At 43.6% G+C, this 21,929-nt stretch overlaps 1 protein-coding gene and 1 long non-coding RNA gene across 4 annotated transcripts in view; one reads left to right on the forward strand and one right to left on the reverse strand.

The window, feature by feature from the left end:
* The window catches only part of LOC134927914 (uncharacterized), a 31,714-nt gene extending 22,396 nt beyond the window's left edge, over positions 1 to 9,318 (forward strand). Inside the window, exon 2 of the long non-coding RNA XR_010177773.1 lies at positions 9,119 to 9,318. This is a non-coding gene — a long non-coding RNA (uncharacterized LOC134927914). The remainder of the gene's footprint in view (positions 1 to 9,118) is intronic.
* Positions 1 to 21,929, reverse strand: part of LOC134927913 (serpin B5-like) — a 201,677-nt gene that overhangs the window by 79,110 nt on the left and 100,638 nt on the right. The window lies entirely within an intron of this gene.

Here is a 21,929-nt window from a genome sequence, read left to right on the forward strand (position 1 = left end):
GTGGCCGGCACAAACACCTGGCCCATCTAGGAGTGGCACTGCAGTGTCAGACAGGATGGCACTTAAAAAAATAGTCCCCAAACAGCACATGATGCAAAGAAAAGAAGAGGTGCACCAAGGTCGCTGGATGGCTAAGCTAAGCGACCCAAGTGGCCGGCACAAACACCTGGCCCATCTAGGAGTGGCACTGCAGTGTCAGACAGGATGGCACTTAAAAAAATTAGCGCCAAACATCACATGATGCAGAGACAAATAAAAAAAAGAGGTGCAAGATGGAATTGTCCTTGGGCCCTCCCATCCACCCTTATGTTGTATAAACAGGACATGCACACTTTAACAAACCCATCATTTCAGTGACAAGGTCTGCCACACGACTGTGGCTGAAATGACTGGTTGGTTTGGGCCCCCACCAAAAAAGAAGCAATCAATCTCTCCTTGCACAAACTGGCTCTACAGACGCAAGACCTCCTCCTCATCGTCCGATTCCTCACCCCTTTCACTGTGTACATCCCCCTCCTCACAGATTATTAATTCGTCCCCACTGGAATCCACCATCTCAAGTCCCTGTGTACTTTCTGGAGGCAATTGCTGGTGAATGTCTCCACGGAGGAATTGATTATAATTAATTTTGATGAACATCATCTTCTCCACATTTTCTGGAAGTAACCTCGTACGCCGATTGCTGACAAGGTGAGCGGCTGCGCTAAACACTCTTTCGGAGTACACACTGGAGGAGAGGCAACTTAGGTAAAATAAAGCCAGTTTGTGCAAAGGCCTCCAAATTGCCTCTTTTTCCTGCCAGTATACGTACGGACTGTCTGACGTGCCTACTTGGATGCGGTCACTCATATAATCCTCCACCATTCTTTCAATGGTGACAGAATCATATGCAGTGACAGTAGACGACATGTCAGTAATCGTTGGCAGGTCCTTCAGTCTGGACCAGATGTCAGCACTTGCTCCTGACTGCCCTGATTTTTGGGTCATTTTACTGAACTTTTGCTTTTTGGATTTTACATGCTCTCTACTATGACATTGGGCATCGGCCTTGGCAGACGACGTTGATGGCATTTCATCGTCTCTGCCATGACTAGTGGCAGCAGCTTCAGCATGAGGTGGAAGTGGATCTTGATCTTTCCCTATTTTTATCCTCCACATTTTTGTTCTCCATTTTTTAATGTGTGGAATTATATGCGAGTAATATATCAATAGCAATGGCCTACTGTACTGTACTATATATGTATACTGTTGGTCACCAAAATGCTGCACTGTAATACTAGAAGCTATAGAAAAGTATATATATTATTGTATATATCAGTATAGAGCGGTGTAACTGTGACACATGTGTCCTGACAAGCAGTATAGAAGCTATAGAATAGTATATATATTACTGTATAGATCAGTACAGAGCGGTGTAACTGTGACACATGTGTCCTGACAAGCAGTATAGAAGCTATAGAATAGTATATATATTACTGTATATATCAGTACAGAGCGGTGTAACTGTGACACATGTGTCCTGACAAGCAGTATAGAAGCTATAGAATAGTAGAGATTTGCAGCACACTGAGCACAGATATGGAGCGTTTTCAGGCAGAGAACGTAGATATTTTCAGCACACTGAGCACAGATTATTTGCAGCACACTGAGCACAGATATTTTCAGCACACTTAGCACAGATTACGGAGCTTTTCAGGGAGAGAACGCTGCCACGTCCTCCCCGTTCAATCTCCAATGCACGAGTGAAAATGGCGGCGACGCGCGGCTCCTTATATAGAATACGAATCTCGCGAGAATCCGACAGTGGGATGATGACGTTCGGGCGCGTTCTGGTTAACCGAGCAAGGCGGGAAGATCCGAGGCTGCCTCGGAACCGTGTAAAATGGGTGAAGTTCGGGGGGGTTCGGATCCCGAGGAACCGAACCCGCTCATCTCTAATTATAATGTTACATAATATGAACTGGGGCACTGTAATGTGGCACAAAATGAAATGGAGGCACTAAAGTATGGCATAATATGAACTGGAGGCACTGCATGTCATAATGTGAATTGAGGGTACTGTGTTTCATGATGTATACTGGCAGCCCCACATTGTGACATAATGTGAACTAGGGCACTACTATGGGTCTTGACATTAACTAAGGCACTACTATGGTTCTGAAAATGGAATAGTGTACTATTATGGAGCTTAAAATTAACAAATGCTGCAGAGAGGTGGCACTCTAGAGGCATTTGGACAAGGGCCCTTTGAAAATGTTGCTATGGGGCCCACAAAGTTCTGGCTATGCCCCTGGCTCCATCGGTCATGCTGTCGCTGGGTACATGGTGTAGTGTAGTGGCGTAAATTCATCCCAGATGCCCGGATGCAATACATGTATTGGTGTCCCCCCCCCTGCTATATATAGATAAATAAATATATGTATGTGTGTACAGGTTGAGTATCCCATATCCAAATATTCCGAAACACGGAATATTCCGAAATACGGACTTTTTTGAGTGAGAGTGAGATAGTGAAACCTTTGTTTTCTGATGGCTCAATGTACACAAACTTTGTTTAATACACAAAGTTATTAAAAATATTGTATCAAATGACGTTCAGGCTGTGTGTATAAGGTGTATATGAAACATAAATGAATTGTGTGAATGTACACAAACTTTGTTTAATGCACAAAGTTATAAAAAATATTGGCTAAAATTACCTTCAGGCTGTGTGCATAAGGTGTATATGTAACATAAATGCATTCTGTGCTTAGATTTAGGCCCCATCGCCATGATATCTCATTATGGTATGCAATTATTCCAAAATACGGAAAAATCCCATATCCAAAACACCTCTGGTCCCAAGCATTTTGGATAAGGGAGACTCAACCTGTATATGTATATATATATATATATATATATATATATATATATATATACATGTGTGAGTGTATATGGATTATTCTGAAATTTTATATATCTATAGAATTATTATTGTCATTTATTTTAAATCACACATTGTTTAGCAGTCATGCGCAGGATTAGAAGGATGTTACACTGAAGGCAGACAACTTACTGAATGATAGAGCAATTTGCTCCTGGATAGTAAGTCTGCAGATTCTAACTATGGGGGTAATTCCAAGTTGATCGCAGCAGGAATTTTTTTAGCAGTTGGGCAAAACCATGGCCCTCATTCCGAGTTGTTCGCTCGCAAGCTGCTTTTAGCAGCATTGCACACGCTAAGCCGCCGCCTACTGGGAGTGAATCTTAGCTTATCAAAATTGCGAACGAAAGATTCGCAATATTGCGAAAAGACTTCTCTGTGCAGTTTCTGAGTAGCTCGAGACTTACTCTTCCAGTGCGATCAGTTCAGTGCTTGTCGTTCCTGGTTTGACGTCACAAACACACCCAGCGTTCGCCCAGACACTCCTCCGTTTCTCCAGCCACTCCCGCGTTTTCCCCAGAAACGGTAGCGTTTTTTCACACACTCCCATAAAACGGCCAGTTTCCACCCAGAAACACCCACTTCCTGTCAATCACATTACGATCACCAGAACGAAGAAAAAACCTCGTAATGCCGTGAGTAAAATACCAAACTTCATAGCAAATTTACTTGGCGCAGTCGCAGTGCGAACATTGCGCATGCGCAATAAGCGGAAAATCGCTGCGATGCGAAGAAAATTATCGAGCGAACAACTCGGAATGACCACCCATGTGCACTGCAGGGGAGGCAGATTTAACATGTGCAGAGAGAGTTAGATTTGGGTGTGGTGTGTTCAATCTGCAATCTAATTTGCAGTGTAAAAATAAAGCAGCCAGTGTTTACCCTGCACAGAAATGAAATAACCCACCCAAATCTAACTCTTTCTGCACATGTTATATCTGCCTCCCCTGCAGTGCACATGGGCCCTCATTCCGAGTTGTTCGCTCGTTGCCGAATATCACTTTATAGCGATTAGTCGCTTACTGCGCATGCGCAATGTTCGCAGAGCGCATGCGCTTAGTTATTTTACTCAAAAGTTAGGTATTTTACTCACGGCATTACAAGGATTTTTCTTCGTTCTGGTGATCGGAGTGTGATTGACAGAAAGTGGGTGTTTCTGGGCGGAAACTGTCCGTTTTATGGGTGTGTGTGAAAAAACGCTGCCGTTTCTGGGAAAAACGCGGGAGTGGCTGGAGAAACGAGGGAGTGCCTGGGTGAATGCTGGGTGTGTTTGTGACGTCAAACCAGGAACGAAACTGACTGAACTGATGGCAGTGGCAGAGTAAGTGTCGAGCTACTCAGAAACTGCTAAGAAATTTCTATTCGCAATTTTGCGAATCTTTCGTTCGCAATTCTGCTAAGCTAAGATACACTCCCAGAGGGCGGCGGCTTAGCGTGTGCAATGCTGCTAAAAGCAGCTAGCGAGCGAACAACTCGGAATGAGGGCCATGGTTTTGACCAACTGCTAAAAAAATTCCTGCTGCGATCAACTTGGAATTACCCCCTATGAAGTGTGCAGTCACATACTAAATAGATCTGTTCAGTTGCTCACAATGCTGATTATTTCTCTGACAATTATTTTACAAGTGTCATACCCAGGATTAGATGGAGCTATTTGCTCCTGCACAGGGAGCATGAGAATTCTAACTATATGAAGTTGCTTGTAATTGTCAGAGAAGTAACTTCATATAGTTAGAATTTTTATGCTTCCTATGCAGGAGCAAATAGCTCCAACAGTAAGGTGTCTGCTTCCAGTGTATATAGGTCATGGGTTATAATCCTGGGTATGACACTTGTAAAATGTGTCTACAGTAAAGAGAGTGTGATTTGTAAGGTGTAATTAAATAACTGAATGGTGTCGCTGAACACACAGAATGGGAGGAGAGGTGTCCCCTGCAGAGCAGGAGCCTGGCGGCAGCTGCCTCCATTACCTCCCTCAGTTTCGCCTGTGGTGTAGTGTGTATCTAGCCTAAGTATTTTCATGCTGCAACACATTCTACAACCAAACTCCAGAAATACTATTCCCCAGCAGGAATTTTTGATCTAGGTTAAATCAATTGAATCCAAACACCTGAAGTAAAGAGAAACACTGAAGTAAGGTCAGACAGGCAACACCGTTGCAGTGTTCGACTTTTTAAGGTCGAAATGTGATTCGACCTATTCAATGCTTTTCGACAAGTCGAGGCATTCGACTTGTTGAAAAGCACGTGGATCGGCGGAATAGCTGCCGATCCACGTGCTTGTGTCGAAAACGGGGCCAAAAAGATGTCAGACTGAGATGCGGACCCAGAGGAGGAGAGGGGGGCGAACCGCAGTGAGACGGGGGGGGGGGGGGGTCATACAGGGGAGATCAGCGCTTGCTACGCTTGCTGGAGCTGGGTGGACACTGCCGTGAGGTCGGGCGGCTGAGTGACATCCTGCTGCAGCGCTACTGTAGCGCTGATCCCCCCTGTATGCCCACCGGCTGTCCCTTGCTGGTCCCCCCCTTCTCCTCCTCTGCGTCCCATCTCAATTCGACTTGAAAAAGTCAAATTAAGATGAGATTAAATAGGGGTTGTCGGATCCATTCCGACAAATACATGTCGGAATGGATCCGACTTTAATTGAATATACCCCTATGATATGCAAATATTCTAAAATACGGAAAAATCCTATATCCAAAATACTCAAGGTCCCAAGCATTTTGTATATGGGACACTCAACCTGCTCTAATTTACAGTATTTCCGGTGTCAACTACATATTCCAAGGCCCAAAAAATAAACCCCAATTCCAACAGAAAGCAGCAAAGTCGGGGCATATAGACAGTAAAGATGTGTTTTGGCTATGGATCAGTATAACTTAATGTTTTTGCCAACATTCCCTCCCCTCCCCCCCCCCCCCCCTCGCATGTTTTGGTTTTGGATCTTTTTTCTTTCATTTTTCAATTGCTAAAAACTGCTAAAATCGCGTAAGATGTATTTGTTTATTGTTTCTAGAGTATTATTATCCTCAATAACATTCCTTTACAGTCAATACCACTCAATTTTGACCACCTCACAGCTCCCAGTATTGTTTTCATCCAGTTTAGGCCAAAGTCTGCAGCAGGCTGGCTGGTTACTAAGGGACAGAGCAGTAGCACAAACACAGCAGTTTATGGCACAGCTATGAAACACTGCCACATAGCAGTACCAGAAAAAAAGTGGTGCAACATGGAATTGTTCTTGGGCACTCCTTCCCACCCTTATGTTGGGTATTAAAAAGGACATGTACAGTTTAACAAACCAAGCACTTAGCAACAGGGACTGCCACTTTTGTGGCTGAAGTGCTTGCTTCGTTTGGGCCCCCACCAAAACAAGCTACCAATGTGCTTAAGGCAGCTAAGGTAACAGTGCTTTCAATTATCTCTACAGTGGCAAGAGGTCATTGTCATAATCATCCTCACTCTCACCCTCATCAGTGTTTACATCATCTTCACACATTTACAGAAGTCTCTGTACTTTGATGTAATTGCCAGTAAAGGTCTTCCTCGTGAAGTTTGTAGTCAATTCTGAGGAACATCATCTTTTCCACAGTTTGAGGAAGTAGCCTTCTATGACAATCACTGAGAAGGTTCCTGGCTATGTTGAAAACACTCTTGGAGAACACACTGGAGGGTGGGCAGCTTAAGTAATGCAAATCAAGTTTTTACAAGGGCCTCCAAATTGCCTTTTTTTCCTTTCAGTAATTAAAGGGACTCTGTGACATGCCTATTTGTACTGTATACTGTCATTAAAATAATCCTCCACCATTCTTTGGATGTTGACCATATCCAATGGATTCACAGTACAGGTGTCACTAATTTTGGGCAATGCTTAAGACATGACCAGATGTTAAAATGTTGTGTTTACTCCTCTGCATCACCACTGGGTCTTGGGAAAGCTCAGTTTTTTCCTGGAAGCAGCAAATGCCGGAGAAGATGAAGGAGGGTATGTTGTCATGCCGTGTACCACTTCAGCAGAAAACTTGCTCACCAGGAGTCCTTTGCATCTCCTTAGATTTGGGTTAGTTGGAAAGAAAGACACAATTAAACCTAGCATCAAGCACGGTTGCCAAATGTAGAAAACCGTTGCATACTGGAGAAGCAAATAAAGGACTTGATCTACAAGTCCGACATACTTAGCAGAATCGCTTTGTTTTAGCACCTCACACAGTACAGGAAGTATTTTCCACTGCACTGGACTAAGGTACACTCACCCTTCTTTCCCAATGTCATGGTTTGTTGTGTAGCTTTGGATGGCTTATTGCTGTTCCTTCATCCACTAGAGCATATAAAGGGTTGAATTCCACCTATTGCTTCAGTTCGTGGCAGGGCAAATTTAACTTTTCTTGAAGGCACTGCAATCTCCTACATTCTGTTGCTGAATACTGAAAATGTCCTGACATTTTTCAAGCCACAGACAGCATCTCCTGCACACCCCTGTCATTTCTTAAAAAACTCACTACCACCAAGTTGATTGTGTGAGCAAAATTAATTGGAATTCACTTAGTTTTAATGCTTTTACAATATTTGTGGGGGTTATCAGGAATCACAAATCCTGAGGAGAGTCCAAGCTGGGAAAGCAATTTTGATGTGACATCCCTTAGTTTTTCGAACAGGTTGTCAGCAGCGTGCCTCTTAGTGTAGCTGGTGATACACAGAGTAGCCTGCCTCTGAGTGCGCTGGCTTTGTAGATGCTACTGCTTTTCTGCTACAGAAGGTTATTCACCCACCCAGTGGGCTGTTACAGTCATGTAATCTTTAGTTTGCCCAGTTCCACTTGTCCACACATCTATGGTTAATTTGACAGTTGGTACAATGGCATTTTGTAATTGCTTTTTTTAATGTCCTGGTACAGGCGAGGAATTGCTTTTTCTAGGAAAAATGGAACCGAGATGGAATTTGGTTAGGACCTCAACTAACTGTCTAAAATCTGCTGCATTAATGGCAGATATTGGGTGCATATCTAATACAAGCATAACCATCATGTTGTTAATGATCTGCTGTGAGACTGGGTGACAGCTTTCATACTTGCATCTTCTTGCAAAGGATTGTTTAACAGTAAATTGTTGTTTGAAACTACCAGTAGTCTTCTTGGTCCCTTTCTGGGATGAAGATCCACCCCCAGCAGCAGCAGCAGCAGCAGGCCTACTGCTCAAGGATTCTTATGAGGATTTCTGGATAGAGGAGGAGTCAACTAGCCTTATCAAACTGGATGCAGGTCTACCTCCAATCATTAGTGAAGCTATTGATAATGAAGTTGTTGGCAGTAAAGGTTGCAGGTGCTGCGATCTAGCTGAGAGAAATGAGGTAGCAGATGCAGAAATGCTTGTTGTTATTGTTTTACCAGAAGTTTCGGATTTTCACATAGACTTTCTATGAACTCACTGCAAATGATGTAACAGAGAGGAGGTTCCTAGATGGTTAAGGACCCTACTCCTACATATTGTGGCTTCACAAATGCTACAGATGGCTAGATAAGTATTGTCTGGATTTGGGTAAAAATAATTCCACACTTAAGAGGTGGATTGTTTGGTTTTGTGCCAAGGCATGACAATGGGCTTCTTTGTATCATGGGCAGAAACTGCTTCCACTGGTGCCTGACTTACACAAACAACATCCTCATTATCAACAACACCCTTATTAGTGCTGGTGTCAGTTAAACAAATATCTCCCTCATCCTGTTTTACTTCCACAGTGGCATACTCAATTTCTGTCACCAGCTATACTTATGCTGCTCATCCCTACATTTGCAGAGGGTGCAGAAATGGTGGAAGGAGGCTTCTCTATGAGTGCAGTATCAGAAAGGTCAGGCTCACTCCTGGACACACTTAGACACTCCTCAGGGATTTGTGACATTTCTGAACACACAATTTATTCTACTGCCTTAGGGGTATATTTACTAAAAGTCAATTTTGATTTTCAGTTGATTTTGAGTCCATTTTCAGTTTATTTTTTGTGACAGGTATTTGCTAAAGTCAAAATCGACTTAAAATAGACTGAAATAGAACTTTACAATTAAATAGTACTACAATAGAACCTTCAATACTTCAATTACATACCTATATTTACTAATAGTCGATTTGAAAATCAACTCAAAATCACAATTTTCAATAGAACCATCAGAAATAGTTTGATGTGATTTTTTTTTCTCATTTAGAATTGTCTTCAACCTCAATATGATGGAAAAAAACATGGTAGAGAAGCATGTGGGGCACTCTGGCTGCATAAATGATGACAATGAAAGGCACGGCAATGATTTTAAAAAATGTGGATATGCATATTAGCCCAGGAATTAAGGTATTTGATGGAAATAGAGTGCATGTGACCTGTTTTGACCAATAAAAATGCTTTTATCTATTTGGGGTCGATTTTTGGTCTATTTTAGTTCGATTTTGATTGATGTTTTAACAATGTTATCGATTTTTGTTGATTTTTATGTCAATCTCTGATGAATAGAACACTTTTAGAACTTCAAAAAAGAACTCACATCACACTGAAATTTTTAAAAGGAACACAAAATCAACATTTAGTAAATGATCTATTTGGAATAGAACCACTGTAGTCAATTTTGTGGGGATGTTGGTTCTATTCTGGTTGATTTTAAAGAGAACCAAAATCAACTTTTAGTAATTATACCACTTAGTGGGTTTTTTTCAGCACCAATTTTCTGGTTTTCAGTTTTTTGACACCTCTACTACACACTGAGTGAGAAGGGCTTGCATTGTCATGAGAGGCAGAAGAAGATGCCTCACTGACAGTAGCAGAACCACCACTCATAAATAAAGGCCAAGGGATGAGCCTTTCCTTGCCATGTTATGTTGCCAATTTTATGTTTTTCTGCTTTAAATTTTCCCTTTATTAAAGATTTTTATTTGCACTGACTGAACAATTTTTTTCATTTTTTTCCACTTTTTTTCTTTTTATCACAAATGGTAACACTGTGGAGTCACACCAATTATATTTATGTGAATGCAGTGGGGTACAGCACACAAATTGTATAAAAAAGATATTTTTTTAAAACTTTATTTATTTATTTTTTCAGCAAATGACAACTCACACTGTGTAATCACAGTGCTAATATTATTTATGCAAACGCAGTGGGGTCCGGCCTGCAGAGACAAAAAGTGCAGCACCAGTATGACACACTTAGACAATAGATGTAACTAAGTCCTTGCACTATAAAAAAATAATAAACTATGACTTGATAACTTCCTGTAATCTATATATATATATATATCTATATATCTATATATATATATCTATATATATCTCTATATCTCTCTCTCTCTCTCTATATATATATATATATATATATGTCTCTACCTTCCCTTTGGTGCGGCACTCCAGGCTTACCAAACACACAAGACACTGTTGTATATTAATGTTTCAGTATTTAAACTGTCATCAGAATAACAAGACTTAAAACATTACATACCTTATATAGAACCCACCGCAGTGCATCAGGCTAGCCGGAGCGGGACCTCGCACCGTAACATGTCTTATTATTACATCAAGTGCACATCTCTATTACCTAAAATGGCAAATATTGATAAGCACTACAGAAAACAGCTAAGAGAGATATTTTCGTTTAAACCATTCGGTTGAACTACCCCTAATCTATCGATCCAACTTGCCTCACATTGTAAACGTTTCTGTGACCTATTGCCGCCTCTAAGAGAGGCTGGAATGTGGTCTATCATTCTATATTTGAGAGAAGAAAGTGGGTGTTGATACCTCACAAAATGTCTGGAGACAGGTTGATCGTTAGACCCGCTGCTAAGGGCATTGTGGATGGATGATCGATGGGCTGCCATCCTCTCCTTAAATTTTCTCTCCGTCTTGCCGACGTATGATAGCCCGCACGGGTATATAAGCTGATACACTACATAGCTAGTGTTATTCTGATGACAGTTTAAATACTGAAACGTTAATATACAACGGAGTCTTGTGTGTTTGTTAAGCCTGAAGTGCCGCAACAAAGGGAAGGTATCGTATTGTTTTGTGAGGGCACCGGCTGAGTTTCTTTGTTGAAAGTGAGTGCTTATCAATATTTGCCATTTTAGGTAATAGAGATGTGCACTTGATGTAATAATAAGACATGTTATAATGTTGCAAAACCTATAGCTGTTACTGTAGCTATTTTTGTATTATCATCAATATTAGTTATTATGCTTAAATCTACTACTATTAAGTCGGAATTGTGTTCATGTTAGCTTTTTGCTGCAACATCTTAATTATTCAAGCCACAGTTCTTGTTCATATTGTTCTTATTACACCCAGCCAGATTATGTATGCACGGATTGTGTTTTGGTTTTGTTACTATGGTGATGGCACTGATGCTCTGGGGCTGCGGCAATGGAATGACGTCGCTTTAAGGCGTCCCTGGACGGGTGCGTGGTTCCGCTCTGGCTAGCCTGATGCACTGCGGTGGGTTTTATATAAGGTATGTAATGTTTTAAGTCTTGTTATTCTGATGACAGTTTAAATACTGAAATGTTAATATACAACAGCGTCTTGTGTTGGTTGTTAAGCCTGGAGTGCCGCACCAAAGGGAAGGTATCGTATTGTTTTGTGAGGGCACCGGCTGAATTTCTTTGTTGAAAGTGAGTGCCAGCCCTGGAATCTGATATATATATATATATATATATTAGAGATGAGCGCCGGAAATTTTTCGGGTTTTGTGTTTTGGTTTTGTGTTCGGTTCCGCGGCCGTGTTTTGGGTTCGACCGCGTTTTGGCAAAACCTCACAGAATTTTTTTTGTCGGATTCGGGTGTGTTTTGGATTCGGGTGTTTTTTTCAAAAAACCCTAAAAAACAGCTTAAATCATAGAATTTGGGGGTCATTTTGATCCCAAAGTATTATTAACCTCAAAAACCATAATTTACACTCATTTTCAGTCTATTCTGAATACCTCACACCTCACAATATTATTTTTAGTCCTAAAATTTGCACCGAGGTCGCTGTGTGAGTAAGATAAGCGACCCTAGTGGCCGACACAAACACCGGGCCCATCTAGGAGTGGCACTGCAGTGTCATGCAGGATGTCCCTTCCAAAAAACCCTCCCCAAACAGCACATGACGCAAAGAAAAAAAGAGGCGCAATGAGGTAGCTGTGTGAGTAAGATAAGCGACCCTAGTGGCCGACACAAACACCGGGCCCATCTAGGAGTGGCACTGCAGTGTCACGCAGGATGTCCCTTCCAAAAAACCCTCCCCAAACAGCACATGACGCAAAGAAAAAAAGAGGCGCAATGAGGTAGCTGACTGTGTGAGTAAGATAAGCGACCCTAGTGGCCGACACAAACACCGGGCCCATCTAGGAGTGGCACTGCAGTGTCACGCAGGATGGCCCTTCCAAAAAACCCTCCCCAAACAGCACATGACGCAAAGAAAAAAAGAGGCGCAATGAGGTAGCTGACTGTGTGAGTAAGATAAGCGACCCTAGTGGCCGACACAAACACCGGGCCCATCTAGGAGTGGCACTGCAGTGTCACGCAGGATGGCCCTTCCAAAAAACCCTCCCCAAACAGCACATGACGCAAAGAAAAAAAGAGGCGCAATGAGGTAGCTGACTGTGTGAGTAAGATAAGCGACCCTAGTGGCCGACACAAACACCGGGCCCATCTAGGAGTGGCACTGCAGTGTCACGCAGGATGGCCCTTCCAAAAAACCCTCCCCAAACAGCACATGACGCAAAGAAAAAAAGAGGCGCAATGAGGTAGCTGACTGTGTGAGTAAGATAAGCGACCCTAGTGGCCGACACAAACACCGGGCCCATCTAGGAGTGGCACTGCAGTGTCACGCAGGATGGCCCTTCCAAAAAACCCTCCCCAAACAGCACATGACGCAAAGAAAAATAAAAGAAAAAAGAGGTGCAAGATGGAATTGTCCTTGGGCCCTCCCACCCACCCTTATGTTGTATAAACAGGACATGCACACTTTAACCAACCCATCATTTCAGTGACAGGGTCTGCCACACGACTGTGACTGATATGACGGGTTGGTTTGGACCCCCCCAAAAAAAGAAGCAATTAATCTCTCCTTGCACAAACTGGCTCTACAGAGGCAAGATGTCCACCTCATCATCATCCTCCGATATATCACCGTGTACATCCCCCTCCTTACAGATTATCAATTCGTCCCCACTGGAATCCACCATCTCAGCTCCCTGTGTACTTTGTGGAGGCAATTGCTGCTGGTCAATGTCTCCGCGGAGGAATTGATTATAATTCATTTTAATGAACATCATCTTCTCCACATTTTCTGGATGTAACCTCGTACGCCGATTGCTGACAAGGTGAGCGGCGGCACTAAACACTCTTTCGGAGTACACACTTGTGGGAGGGCAACTTAGGTAGAATAAAGCCAGTTTGTGCAAGGGCCTCCAAATTGCCTCTTTTTCCTGCCAGTATAAGTACGGACTGTGTGACGTGCCTACTTGGATGCGGTCACTCATATAATCCTCCACCATTCTTTCAATGTTGAGATAATCATATGCAGTGACAGTAGAGATGAGCGGGTTCGGTTTCTCTGAATCCGAACCCGCCAGAACTTCATGTTTTTTTTCACGGGTCCGAGCGACTCGGATCTTCCCGCCTTGCTCGGTTAACCCGAGCGCGCCCGAACGTCATCATGACGCTGTCGGATTCTCGGGAGGCTCGGATTCTATCGCGAGACTCGGATTCTATATAAGGAGCCGCGCGTCGCCGCCATTTTCACACGTGCATTGAGATTGATAGGGAGAGGACGTGGCTGGCGTCCTCTCCGTTTAGAATTAGAATAGATTAGAGAGACACTTGATTTACTAATTTTGGGGAGCATTAGGAGTACTCAGTAGTGTACAGTGCAGAGTTTTGCTGATAGTGACCAGTGACCACCACTTTTATTTATAATCCGTTCTCTGCCTGAAAAAAGCGATACACAGCACACAGTGACTCAGTCACATACCATATCTGTGTGCACTGCTCAGGCTCAGGCCAGTGTGCTGCATCATCTATATATATTATATATCTGTCTGACTGCTCAGCTCACACAGCTTATAATTGTGGGGGAGACTGGGGAGCACTACTGCAGTGCCAGTTATAGGTTATAGCAGGAGCCAGGAGTACATAATATTATATTAAAATTAAACAGTGCACACTTTTGCTGCAGGAGTGCCACTGCCAGTGTGACTAGTGACCAGTGACCTGACCACCAGTATATAATATTAGTAGTATACTATCTCTTTATCAACCAGTCTATATTAGCAGCAGACACAGTACAGTGCGGTAGTTCACGGCTGTGGCTACCTCTGTGTCGGCACTCGGCAGCCCGTCCATAATTGTATATACCAGTGACCTAACCGTGGTTTTTTTTTCTTTCTTTATACATACATACTAGTTACGAGTATACTATCTCTTTATCAACCAGTCTATATATTAGCAGCAGACACAGTACAGTGCGGTAGTTCACGGCTGTGGCTACCTCTGTGTCGGCACTCGGCAGCCCGTCCATAATTGTATATACCACCTAACCGTGTTTTTTTTTTCTTTCTTTATACATACATACTAGTTACGAGTATACTATCTCTTTATCAACCAGTCTATATATTAGCAGCAGACACAGTACAGTGCGGTAGTTCACGGCTGTGGCTACCTCTGTGTCGGCACTCGGCAGCCCGTCCATAATTGTATATACCACCTAACCGTGGTTTTTTTTTCTTTCTTTATACATACATACTAGTTACGAGTATACTATCTCTTTATCAACCAGTCTATATATTAGCAGCAGACACAGTACAGTGCGGTAGTTCACGGCTGTGGCTACCTCTGTGTCGGCACTCGGCAGCCCGTCCATAATTGTATATACCACCTAACCGTGGTTTTTTTTTCTTTCTTTATACATACATACTAGTTACGAGTATACTATCTCTTTATCAACCAGTCTATATATTAGCAGCAGACACAGTACAGTGCGGTAGTTCACGGCTGTGGCTACCTCTGTGTCGGCACTCGGCAGCCCGTCCATAATTGTATATACCACCTAACCGTGGTTTTTTTTTCTTTCTTTATACATACATACTAGTTACGAGTATACTATCTCTTTATCAACCAGTCTATATATTAGCAGCAGACACAGTACAGTGCGGTAGTTCACGGCTGTGGCTACCTCTGTGTCGGCACTCGGCAGCCCGTCCATAATTGTATATACCACCTAACCGTGGTTTTTTTTTCTTTCTTTATACATACATACTAGTTACGAGTATACTATCTCTTTATCAACCAGTCTATATATTAGCAGCAGACACAGTACAGTGCGGTAGTTCACGGCTGTGGCTACCTCTGTGTCGGCACTCGGCAGCCCGTCCATAATTGTATATACCACCTAACCGTGGTTTTTTTTTCTTTCTTTATACATACATACTAGTTACGAGTATACTATCTCTTTATCAACCAGTCTATATATTAGCAGCAGACACAGTACAGTGCGGTAGTTCACGGCTGTGGCTACCTCTGTGTCGGCACTCGGCAGCCCGTCCATAATTGTATATACCACCTAACCGTGGTTTTTTTTTCTTTCTTTATACATACATACTAGTTACGAGTATACTATCTCTTTATCAACCAGTCTATATATTAGCAGCAGACACAGTACAGTGCGGTAGTTCACGGCTGTGGCTACCTCTGTGTCGGCACTCGGCAGCCCGTCCATAATTGTATATACCACCTAACCGTGGTTTTTTTTTCTTTCTTTATACATACATACTAGTTACGAGTATACTATCTCTTTATCAACCAGTCTATATATTAGCAGCAGACACAGTACAGTGCGGTAGTTCACGGCTGTGGCTACCTCTGTGTCGGCACTCGGCAGCCCGTCCATAATTGTATATACCACCTAACCGTGGTTTTTTTTTCTTTCTTTATACATACATACTAGTTACGAATATACTATCCCTTTATCAACCAGTCTATATATTAGCAGCAGACACAGTACAGTGCGGTAGTTCACGGCTGTGGCTACCTCTGTGTCGGCACTCGGCAGCCCGTCCATAATTGTATACTACAAGTATCCAATCCATCCATCTCCATTGTTTACCTGAGGTGCCTTTTAGTTGTGCCTATTAAAATATGGAGAACAAAAATGTTGAGGTTCCAAAATTAGGGAAAGATCAAGATCCACTTCCACCTCGTGCTGAAGCTGCTGCCACTAGTCATGGCCGAGACGATGAAATGCCAGCAACGTCGTCTGCCAAGGCCGATGCCCAATGTCATAGTACAGAGCATGTCAAATCCAAAACACCAAATATCAGTAAAAAGCCCCTTTTTTTCTTTGCGTCATGTGCTGTTTGGGGAGGGTTTTTTGGAAGGGCCATCCTGCGTGACACTGCAGTGCCACTCCTAGATGGGCCCGGTGTTTGTGTCGGCCACTAGGGTCGCTAATCTTACTCACACAGCTACCTCATTGCGCCTCTTTTTTTCTTTGCGTCATGTGCTGTTTGGGGAGGGTTTTTTGGAAGGGCCATCCTGCGTGACACTGCAGTGCCACTCCTAGATGGGCCCGGTGTTTGTGTCGGCCACTAGGGTCGCTAATCTTACTCACACAGCTACCTCATTGCGCCTCTTTTTTTCTTTGCGTCATGTGCTGTTTGGGGAGGGTTTTTTGGAAGGGACATCCTGCGTGACACTGCAGTGCCACTCCTAGATGGGCCCGGTGTTTGTGTCGGCCACTAGGGTCGCTTATCTTACTCACACAGCGACCTCGGTGCAAATTTTAGGACTAAAAATAATATTGTGAGGTGTGAGGTATTCAGAATAGACTGAAAATGAGTGTAAATTATGGTTTTTGAGGTTAATAATACTTTGGGATCAAAATGACCCCCAAATTCTATGATTTAAGCTGTTTTTTAGTGTTTTTGGAAAAAAACACCCGAATCCAAAACACACCCGAATCCGACAAAAAAAATTCGGTGAGGTTTTGCCAAAACGCGTTCGAACCCAAAACACGGCCGCGGAACCGAACCCAAAACCAAAACACAAAACCCGAAAAATTTCAGGCGCTCATCTCTAAGTGACAGTAGACGACATGTCCGTAATCGTTGTCAGGTCCTTCAGTCCGGACCAGATGTCAGCATCAGCAGTCGCTCCAGACTGCCCTGCATCACCGCCAGCGGGTGGGCTCGGAATTCTGAGCCTTTTCCTCGCACCCCCAGTTGCGGGAGAATGTGAAGGAGGAGATGTTGACAGGTCGCGTTCCGCTTGACTTGACAATTTTCTCACCAGCAGGTCTTTCAACCCCAGCAGACTTGTGTCTGCCGGAAAGAGAGATCCAAGGTAGGTTTTAAATCTAGGATCGAGCACGGTGGCCAAAATGTAGTGCTCTGATTTCAACAGATTGACCACCCGTGAATCCTTGTTAAGCGAATTAAGGGCTCCATCCACAAGTCCCACATGCCTAGGGGAATCGCTCCGTGTTAGCTCCTCCTTCAATGTCTCCAGCTTCTTCTGCAAAAGCCTGATGAGGGGAATGACCTGACTCAGGCTGGCAGTGTCTGAACTGACTTCACGTGTGGCAAGTTCAAAGGGCATCAGAACCTTGCACAACGTTGAAATCATTCTAAACTGCACTTGAGACAGGTGCATTCCACCTCCTATATCGTGCTCAATTGTATAGGCTTGAATGGCCTTTTGCTGCTCCTCCAACCTCTGAAGCATATAGAGGGTTGAATTCCACCTCGTTACCACTTCTTGCTTCAGATGATGGCAGGGCAGGTTCAGTAGTTTTTGGTGGTGCTCCAGTCTTCTGTACGTGGTGCCTGTACGCCGAAAGTGTCCCGCAATTCTTCTGGCCACCGACAGCATCTCTTGCACGCCCCTGTCGTTTTTTTAAAAATTCTGCACCACTAAATTCAAGGTATGTGCAAAACATGGGACGTGCTGGAATTTGCCCATATTTAATGCACACACAATATTGCTGGCGTTGTCCGATGCCACAAATCCACAGGAGAGTCCAATTGGGGTAAGCCATTCTGCGATGATCTTCCTCAGTTGCCGTAAGAGGTTTTTAGCTGTGTGCGTATTCTGGAAAGCGGTGATACAAAGCGTAGCCTGCCTAGGAAAGAGTTGGCATTTGCGAGATGCTGCTACTGGTGCCGCCGCTGCTGTTCTTGCGGCGGGAGTCCATACATCTACCCAGTGGGCTGTCACAGTCATATAGTCCTGACCCTGCCCTGCTCCACTTGTCCACATGTCCGTGGTTAAGTGGACATTGGGTACAACTGCATTTTTTAGGACACTGGTGAGTCTTTTTCTGACGTCTGTGTACATTCTCGGTATCGCCTGCCTACAGAAGTGGAACCTAGATGGTATTTGGTAACGGGGGCACACTGCCTCAATAAATTGTCTAGTTCCCTGTGAACTAACGGCGGATACCGGACGCACGTCTAACACCAACATAGTTGTCAAGGCCTCAGTTATCCGCTTTGCAGCAGGATGACTGCTGTGATATTTCATCTTCCTCGCAAAGGACTGTTGGACAGTCAATTGCTTGGTGGAAGTAGTAAAAGTGGTCTTACGACTTCCCCTCTGGGATGACCATCGACTCCCAGCAGCAACAACAGCAGCGCCAGCAGCAGTAGGCGTTACACGCAAGGATGCATCGGAGGAATCCCAGGCAGGAGAGGACTCGTCAGAATTGCCAGTGACATGGCCTGCAGGACTATTGGCATTCCTGGGGAAGGAGGAAATTGACACTGAGGGAGTTGGTGGGGTGGTTTGCGTGAGCTTGGTTACAAGAGGAAGGGATTTACTGGTCAGTGGACTGCTTCCGCTGTCGCCCAAAGTTTTTGAACTTGTCACTGACTTATTATGAATGCGCTGCAGGTGACGTATAAGGGAGGATGTTCCGAGGTGGTTAACGTCCTTACCCCTACTTATTACAGCTTGACAAAGGGAACACACGGCTTGACAAATGTTGTCCGCATTTCTGGTGAAATACTTCCACACCGAAGAGCTGATTTTTTTGGTATTTTCACCAGGCATGTCAACGGCCATATTCCTCCCACGGACAACAGGTGTCTCCCCGGGTGCCTGACTTAAACAAACCACCTCACCATCAGAATCCTCCTGGTCAATTTCCTCCCCAGCGCCAGCAACACCCATATCCTCCTCATCCTGGTGTACTTCAACACTGACATCTTCAATCTGACTATCAGGAACTGGACTGCGGGTGCTCCTTCCAGCACTTGCAGGGGGCGTGCAAATGGTGGAAGGCGCATGCTCTTCACGTCCAGTGTTGGGAAGGTCAGGCATCGCAACCGACACAATTGGACTCTCCTTGTGGATTTGGGATTTCGAAGAACGCACAGTTCTTTGCGGTGCTTTTGCCAGCTTGAGTCTTTTCAGTTTTCTAGCGAGAGGCTGAGTGCTTCCATCCTCATGTGAAGCTGAACCACTAGCCATGAACATAGGCCAGGGCCTCAGCCGTTCCTTGCCACTCCGTGTGGTAAATGGCATATTGGCAAGTTTACGCTTCTCCTCCGACAATTTTATTTTAGGTTTTGGAGTCCTTTTTTTACTCATATTTGGTGTTTTGGATTTTACATGCTCTGTACTATGACATTGGGCATTGGCCTTGGCAGACGACGTTGCTGGCATTTCATCGTCTCGGCCATGACTAGTGGCAGCAGCTTCAGCACGAGGTGGAAGTGGATCTTGATCTTTCCCTAATTTTGGAACCTCAACATTTTTGTTCTCCATATTTTAATAGGCACAACTAAAAGGCACCTCAGGTAAACAATGGAGATGGATGGATACTAGTATACAATTATGGATGGACTGCCGAGTGCCGACACAGAGGTAGCTACAGCCGTGGACTATTGTACTGTACTGTGTCTGCTGCTAATATAGACTGGATGATAATGAGATGTAGTATGTATGTATAAAGAAGAAAGAAAAAAAAAACACGGGTAGGTGGTATACAATTATGGATGGACTGCCGAGTGCCGACACAGAGGTAGCTACAGCCGTGGACTACCGTACTGTGTCTGCTGCTAATATAGACTGGTTGATAATGAGATGTAGTATGTATAAAGAAGAAAGAAAAAAAAAACCACGGGTAGGTGGTATACAATTATGGACGGACTGCCGAGTGCCGACACAGAGGTAGCTACAGCCGTGGACTACCGTACTGTGTCTGCTGCTAATATAGACTGGTTGATAATGAGATGTAGTATGTATAAAGAAGAAAGAAAAAAAAAACCACGGGTAGGTGGTATACAATTATGGACGGACTGCCGAGTGCCGACACAGAGGTAGCTACAGCCGTGGACTACCGTACTGTACTGTGTCTGCTGCTAATATAGACTGGATGATAATGAGATGTAGTATGTATAAAGAAGAAAGAAAAAAAAACCACGGGTAGGTGGTATACAATTATGGACGGACTGCCGAGTGCCGACACAGAGGTAGCTACAGCCATGGACTACCGTACTGTACTGTGTCTGCTGCTAATATAGACTGGTTGATAAAGAGATGTAGTATGTATGTATAAAGAAGAAAGAAAAAAAAACCACGGGTAGGTGGTATACAATTATGGATGGACTGCCGAGTGCCGACACAGAGGTAGCTACAGCCGTGGACTACTGTACTGTGTCTGCTGCTAATATAGACTGGTTGATAAAGAGATGTAGTATGTATGTATAAAGAAGAAAGAAAAAAAAACCACGGGTAGGTGGTATACAATTATGGATGGACTGCCGAGTGCCGACACAGAGGTAGCTACAGCCGTGGACTACTGTACTGTGTCTGCTGCTAATATAGACTGGTTGATAAAGAGATGTAGTATGTATGTATAAAGAAGAAAGAAAAAAAAACCACGGGTAGGTGGTATACAATTATGGATGGACTGCCGAGTGCCGACACAGAGGTAGCTACAGCCGTGGACTACTGTACTGTGTCTGCTGCTAATATAGACTGGTTGATAAAGAGATGTTGTATGTATGTATAAAGAAGAAAGAAAAAAAAACCACGGGTAGGTGGTATACAATTATGGACGGACTGCCGAGTGCCGACACAGAGGTAGCTACAGCCGTGGACTACCGTACTGTACTGTGTCTGCTGCTAATATAGACTGGTTGATAAAGAGATGTAGTATGTATGTATAAAGAAGAAAGAAAAAAAAACCACGGGTAGGTGGTATACAATTATGGATGGACTGCCGAGTGCCGACACAGAGGTAGCTACAGCCGTGGACTACTGTACTGTGTCTGCTGCTAATATAGACTGGTTGATAAAGAGATGTAGTATGTATGTATAAAGAAGAAAGAAAAAAAAACCACGGGTAGGTGGTATACAATTATGGACGGACTGCCGAGTGCCGACACAGAGGTAGCTACAGCCGTGGACTACCGTACTGTACTGTGTCTGCTGCTAATATAGACTGGTTGATAAAGAGATGTAGTATGTATGTATAAAGAAGAAAGAAAAAAAACCACGGGTAGGTGTTATACAATTATGGATGGACTGCCGAGTGCCGACACAGAGGTAGCTACAGCCGTGGACTACTGTACTGTGTCTGCTGCTAATATAGACTGGTTGATAAAGAGATGTAGTATGTATGTATAAAGAAGAAAGAAAAAAAAACCACGGGTAGGTGGTATACAATTATGGATGGACTGCCGAGTGCCGACACAGAGGTAGCTACAGCCGTGAACTACCATACTGTGTCTGCTGCGACTGGATGATAAATAATGATATAAAAAATATATATATATATCACTACTGCAGCGGGACAGGTATATATTATATAATGACGGACCTGCTGGACACTGTCTGTCAGCAGAATGAGTTTTTTATAGAATAAAAAAAAAAACACCACACAAGTCACACGACGAGTGTTTAACTTTTTCAGGCAATCACAATATAGTATACTACTAACTATACTGGTGGTCAGTGTGGTCAGGTCACTGGTCAGTCACACTGGCAGTGGC

This window comes from Pseudophryne corroboree, chromosome 5 (genome assembly GCF_028390025.1).
Source record: "Pseudophryne corroboree isolate aPseCor3 chromosome 5, aPseCor3.hap2, whole genome shotgun sequence".
NCBI classification, from domain to species: Eukaryota; Metazoa; Chordata; class Amphibia; order Anura; family Myobatrachidae; genus Pseudophryne; species Pseudophryne corroboree.